The sequence below is a fragment of the Eretmochelys imbricata genome, chromosome 8 (assembly GCF_965152235.1).
Source record: "Eretmochelys imbricata isolate rEreImb1 chromosome 8, rEreImb1.hap1, whole genome shotgun sequence".
Classification (NCBI taxonomy): Eukaryota; Metazoa; Chordata; order Testudines; family Cheloniidae; genus Eretmochelys; species Eretmochelys imbricata.
This window is the reverse complement of record NC_135579.1, coordinates 7151075-7157994: the sequence shown is the minus strand read 5'-3', so window position 1 is coordinate 7157994 and position 6920 is coordinate 7151075.

Below are 6920 nucleotides of genomic sequence, written 5' to 3'. Positions count from 1 at the left end.
ACTTCGGGCCAGTTAACAGGCCCTTTCTAGAGGCAGCTGCGAGCTGCTGACCTTCCAGCATCCCACGGGATGCTCTGGCCTCTCCAGGAGAACGCTGCTGAGAATTCCAGTGTTGCTGAGATTTTTGTTCAGTGTGGCAAGCTGGGTAATGAATGTGTGTGTTAGATCTCCAGTGTCTGGGACCAGCTGCCCGGACCCTACCCTGCTCCAGGCCCGCCCCACCCTGCCTGGGAGCCCTCTGCCCAGAGTTATGACTCATTGACCCCTGTGTAAAGACTGCGACATGCACCCACTTTGCACTCCTTTTGCACAGGCATCAGTGAGCAAGGCAGTGGAGAACAAGGCTAGTAGTTGTTGGTGGTGTTTGTTGTGGCTAAGCCTGTTTAACTCCAATGACGCACGGACGTTGCGGAGAAAGGATGTCTTTGTTAACCCCACCCTGTCAGTGGAGCGCCTGTGTGTCCCACCCCTGCTGGGGTCCTCCAGCAACACCAGGTCCTCATGGTGCCCGTGTGTCCTGCCCCTACTGGGAGCCTCCAGCAACACCAGGGAAGACCAGAGTGGCCATTCCTGATAAATAAGTCTAGGGAAAAGAAACCCCATGTTATAAAACAAACCAACCTGCCCCTGGACAGGCCTTTCTGTGCACGACAGAGAAAGGTAAACCCTGGTCCTGGGATAAATCAATCCTTTGCAGGTTGCTCTTAAGAGGTGCCGTTTGCATTCTGGGCCCCTGTTCACACAGCTGAATTCAGAACCTCGGGGTGAGGCTGCGTCACGTTAACCCCTCCGTGGACTGCAGCTGGCGGTGGGGCAGAGCCTCTGGCTGTGGCTGTCCCTCCCCTATTCCCGCCCAGGGTGGAGCAGAGTGGGGGCTGGGAGGGGGCGATGTCTAATCTCAGCAGTGCCCCCCCAGTCACACGCCCTGGGAGCAGAGTGCAGGCCGGGGGGCGGCGGGGGGCACTTGACGTGTGTTTTTTCCACGTTTGCAATGCGAAGGGGTCGGCCGACTCGCCGAGTGAAGGCTGCAGCAGGACCAGCCACGCGCTCTTTGGCACCGGTGGTCCATTGTGCCGCAGGGCCTGTGCTGCGCTGACTAGCCCGTGAATTATGAATGAGGAGCTATTGGAAGTGTTACTAAAATAACTTCACAGAAAGGAATGGAAGAAATCTCTCTGCATGGGCTCTTTGTAAGATCCCACTCGCTGGGCACAGAGACCCCATGCTGAGGGGCTGCCTCCAGAGTCTTCTCCAGGCAGGGACAGAAATCCAGTCTCACTTCTTCTCCTCCAGTGCCAGAGTCCACTCAAGGGGGGCACGGATCACCTTCCCTTGTAGTCCCTGTTATTGAAGTTTGGGGGGAGGGTGCCCCTTATCTCACATGGTAATAGGAAAATCCTGGACTGGCAGTCATTGCTTGCATGACATGGAGTAAAGTTCCAGGAATGTACTGACTTGTCAAAGTCTCCAGGAAGTCCTCTCCCCACATGGCCTGTTACAATTTCTACACTAGGGTGACCAGATAGCAAGTGTGAAAAATCGGGATGGGGGTGGAGGGTGACAGGCACCTACATAAAACAAAGCCCCGAATATCGGGACTGTCCTTGTAAAATCAGGTCTTCTGCTCACCCTATGCTACACACAGTTCTCCACACCTTCCTCCCCCAGCAGTCTGCGGGTATGTCTTCCTGTGCACTGTGGGTACATCTAGGGAGGAGGGATAGCTCAATGGTTTGAGCATTGGCCTGCTAAACCCAGGGTTGTGAGTTCAATCCTTGAGGGGGCCATTTGGGATCTGGGGCAAAAATTGGGGATTGGTCCTGCTTTGAGCAGGGGGTTGGACTAGATGACCTCCTGAGGTCCCTTCCAACCCTGATATTCTATGATTCTATGATACACAGCAAAAATCAATCAATCAGTCTGTGGCAGCGAGTCTCCAAGCTCAAAAGAGCAGTGTAGACTTTTGGGTTTGGGCTGAAGCCTGGGATATGAGACCCTCCCCTGCTGCCAGGTTTCACAGCCCAGGTTCCAGCCCAAGCCTGAGCATCTACACTGCTATGTTTAGCCCACAGCTTGAACCCTGCATCAGTTGACCTAGGCTCTTTGCTGTGTAGACATAACCTAAGCCTGGGCTCTGACTCAGGTTTGAGCCCAAGTCCCACTTCTGTCCACACACAAATCAGTCTGACCTGGATCCTAGAACCCTGCTAGGGGAGTGGGTCAGAGTCTGCGATCTGCTGTGACGTGGGTCCAAGCCCTGGCAATTTGCAGCGTGGCTGCAGGTCAAGCCGCAGACCCAAGTCAGAAGTCTGCGTAGTGCAGCATGGAAGCATTTGCATGGCTGTGAGACCCGGGTCCAGCAGCTGTGAACCCAGGTTTACAATGCAGTGTGGACGCTCAAGTGCAGGCTTGGAAACACTGAGTCCACAAGCCCAGGTCCACAGTGCAGTGCGGGGATATCCGCACTCGAGCTGGGGCTGCAATCCCATGTCAGCGCAATCAGAGCTTGTGCCCTAAAAACAGCAATGAGCTGCGGTGGGAGGGGGTAGCTGCCCCCCAGTAGGTGCCGAGGGCCTCCCCCGGGTTTGTACTTGAGGCTGCTAGGCCTTCCCGCTGCTGCGGGTACGTAATGCTGTTAGCACACTAGCTTGATCAGAGCTAGCGTGGGTACGTCTCTCTGCGCCAGACTTCGCCCGTCCTGCTCCAGCGTAGCCAGGGCGTCAATGATTCCGGGTCATGTGATTTCCAACTTTGAAAGCCCGCCCCGCAGGGTCCTGGCAGCCGCTGTGCGTTTGTGCGTCTGTGCGTCAGCAGCTCAGCTCCTGCCGGTGCTGTTGTGTATGGAGGGTGCAGGGCATCCTCTTTTAAGGAGCAGCAGTTCAATACCTAAGCTGCCCCCGTGGTGGTTTGTAATGTACCCCGTGTTCGCCTGCTGTGATGTGTGTTCTCAAGTGTGCGTGTGTCGTTGGTGTAGCATTGCAAACAAATGAAGATCCACCCTTCTGTGCGTGCTGTTTTCACTGCACACTGGGCTTGAAATGGGCTGGTTCCGGGCGGCTCCCCAGCTCGCTCGCTCTTGTGTTATTAACACACCGGTTGTGTAGTGGCTAGACGCCACCTTGTGGGGGAGGAGGGTTATTTCCACTTCGAGCTGAGCAGTGTTTCAGTCACAGCATCGAAGGGCCCAAACTTCTCCCTTAACCTGAGCTCAAACCCGAACACAGGCTCCAAACCTACCGGTTCCTTCCTAGAGGCCAGGGAGCCCAGTGCATCATCTCCCAAAACCACCCAGAGAGCTACCCCATGGAGGGTCTTGGGTTGCTGTTTTTCATATTCATTATCCTCTGCACAGCCAGTTGTGTAGACACTGAGTACGTCTACACAGGGATGAAAAACCCATGGGAGACACACCCTTAGAGACCAGAAGCAGACACATCAACGTACCACCAGTAAGGTTGTGCTTGGGGGTTCTTCTAGCTGGGAAGCTCGCAAAGCTGGACTTCTTCCTCGACACCCTGATTTCCATGGCTGTATTCGAGACAGAGCAGGGCCAAATCCTGGCCCCAAACACCTCTGAACCCAGGGCTGAATTTTGCAAATGGCCCTTTATTGTTACAGTGGGCTCAGCCGAGCCCCAGGTCCCAACGACCCCCACATGGGCTTAAAGTCTCTGTCTGGACCTGGATTTTATGGTTTGAGCCTGTCTCCAGCTCCAATAGCTCAGCTCCCTGTGTGTATCCAAATTGAACCTCCCCACTTCCTGAGGGCTACTGCATCCCCTGGAGGCCAGGGCAATCTGGACTGGGGTTTGAAGGGCTGTGTGTTCCCGGGGTTTATCCTGGACTGGATTGGGTTTGATTGTAGATGGCTTTCATGGGTAAACAAAGTTTTGTGGTACCATGTGCTTAGTGCTAAATGCAATCTCTAGCACTGGTGGCCTTACAAGTCACCATGTTGTGGGCAGCTACTCTGCCCCACTGGACGTGCAGTGGCCATGCTGACCAAAGCCCTGCAGACCTCCCGCCTGGGACCTTTGCCCTGAAGAAGATAAATACACAAGAAGCAACCCCTGCAATCCAGGCTCCTGGCTGGGGAGCCGGCCCAGAAAGGGAAAGTGCTCTCTGAATGGCTGTGCCATCTTTTGCCCACGCACAACAGCCCGCTCCCAGGATGCCAGCAGAGAGTCCTGTGAACCAAGGAGCAGGATGGTGGCCCTTCCTCAGCGAGGCCGGGCCTGCCCTGCAGTCCTCTCTCATCTCAGTTCCTTTCTGCGCTGAAGACTGGGAAGAGATACACAACCCTCTCCCAGCCACCCACCCGTGCGCTGCCCAGGGACAGCATATAACTGACCCCGGCATCTCCTGGGGTCCCTTCTGCATCTCCCACATGCCGCTCCCTTCCTCAGTGCCACAGTGAACGTGTACTGGCGTGGCCATGGCCATGGGTGCGCACACAGGGGGACGGGGACAATGAGTGTAAATACTGTTACGATGAAATAAAGCTCTTTCCTCCCTCTGGAGTCCCAGGTATCCCAGCACCTGCGGCTGGCAGCGATCGAGCCCCGAGCGGTTGGGAGCGAGACATTCCCGCGCTGGCCGGCTGCTCGTCCTGCGTGTGCGCACGAGGCTGGGTTAATAGTGGGCACTCGAGAGAGACGCAGCTATTCCCCACTCGGAGCACTGCTTTTCCCCTTTATGACTGGTGCCTAATGGAGGTGACGCTGCTAATTGTTTCCCCTGCCAATATGCCATCTCCCTCAGCTCAGAGCCCAGGGAAGGGCTCGAATGGCTCTTGCTGTCCTGTCTAACAGCTCCCTCTGCCTGCCCCAGTGAATGCGGAACGCCATACTGAGGACAGCTGGGAACTGTTCTACCCCAGAGCACCCCGATGTCCCGCGCTGCCTTCTCCGCCCCTCCAGCAACAGTCAGCATCTGGTGCCCAGAGCGAGCGACTCACGGGAGGGTGGCTCAGTGTCAGGGCCACCCTGCCCCACTTTCCACTGGGTCACCATTTGTTTTCCTCGTGCGTCTAGCCTTCCATACTTATTCCATCTGACTCACTTTCACAATCCTCCTCTCGGTGCCCAGAGACTGAGGGGCCCCAGCAGTGAGGGTCTTCCCTTCCCCTCCCTGCCTAATCCCGGCACGGCTGCTGCAGCTCAGACACCAAGCCGGAGAGGGGCAGAGTTGGGTGCCAGAACAGAGCCCCAAGCTAGCTAGGTAGGCTTTGGTCAGACACAAGTTGTGGGGCTCAACACTGGGGAAACTGGATGAAATTCTATCCTGTGGATATACAGGAGGCCAGGCTACATGAGCTAATTCTCATTATTTAGGTTACCAAAAGACCTAAGAGCTCCAGTCAAAGATCAGGACCCCGTTGCGCTAGGCGCTGTACAACACAGAACAAAAAGACGGGCCCTGCCCAGAGGTGCTGGCAATCTAGGAACAAGCTTGGTCCTTTCTGGCCTTAAACTCTAGAAATCTATGAATTGCCACTGAGTTGACTGGGATTTGAGGGGGTTCAGCCCCTCCCAGGATCAGGTCCCCAGCATGCAGCTCCCAGCCCTGGAGACTAAAATAGCTTTAGCTCCGGTGTGGCTCTGGTTGGTATTTCTCCCATTTCCTCTCCATTCAGACAGCCGGTATCCTTGCTGTCTATGCTCTGCTCCAACAATACCGCGATCACTCCTGCTCCCCGGCTTTCCTTTGCCTGTGGCAGCTAGAGAACCAGGCTGCGTTCACATGGATTGCTTCATGGCACATGGCAAATCTGCAGCATCTCGGGCAAAGGAAATGGATGCGTCCTAGCCAGCTGCATGTGTGACACAGTTGCTGGCAACCTGGCCTAGCAATGCGTGGATTCTGGGCTCAGGCCCAAGGCAATGCAGTAACAGAGGGCGCTGTGAGACTAGCGATGCTGTTCTTCCAAAGAGAGCTGGACATTTGCTTAGACCAGGGGTCGGCAACCTGCCAATTTTTACTGGCACGCTGCTGCCAGGTGGGCTCCCGGCTGCCGGCCCCACTCAGCCCGCTGCTGGCCTGAGTGAATGGAACGCCTGGCCGGCAGTGGCTGAGTGGGGCCGGCGGCCGGGACCCCGGCTGGCAGGAGCCGGCGGACGGAACCCCAGACCGGAGGCGGGTGAGCCACTGCCGGTCTGGGGTTCTGTCCGCCACCCTGCTCAGCCTGCTAACGGCCTGGGATACCAGCCGCCGGCCACGCTCACCTCGCTGCCGGTCTGGGGTTCTGTCCGCCACCCTGCTCAGCCTGCTGACGGTCTGGGGTTCCGCCCGCCAGCCCCTTGCCAGCCGGGGTCCCGGCCATCAACCCCACTCAGCCTGCTAACGGCCTGGGATACCAGCCGCCGGCCACGCTCACCTCGCTGCCGGTCTGGGGTTCTGTCCGCCACCCTGCTCAGCCTGCTGACGGTCTGGGGTTCCGCCCGCCAGCCCCTTGCCAGCCGGGGTCCCGGCCATCAACCCCACTCAGCCTGCTAACGGCCTGGGATACCAGCCGCCGGCCACGCTCACCTCGCTGCCGGTCTGGGGTTCCAGCCATCTGGCCCCCTGCCAGCCGGGGTCCTGGCCGCGGGCCCTCTCAGCCCGCTGCCAGTCTAGGGTTCTGTTGGGGGCACCTGTAAATGTAAAATTTATTACTGGCACGTGAAACCTTACATTAATGAAGACTTGGCACGCCACTTCTCAAAGGTTGCCGACCCCTGGCTTAGACTGTTGGCTCTTTGGGGCAGGGACCGTTGTTTTGCTCTGGGTTTGTACAGCACCCTGCGCACCGGGGTCCTGCTCTGTGTCTGGGGCTGCGGGATGCTGGGGCAACGGACACAAGCGGGGATAAGATAGCATTACACTGAAACACGAATTCAATCATCTCCTTTCTGCATTGACGGGCCTCCCAGGGGGAACTAC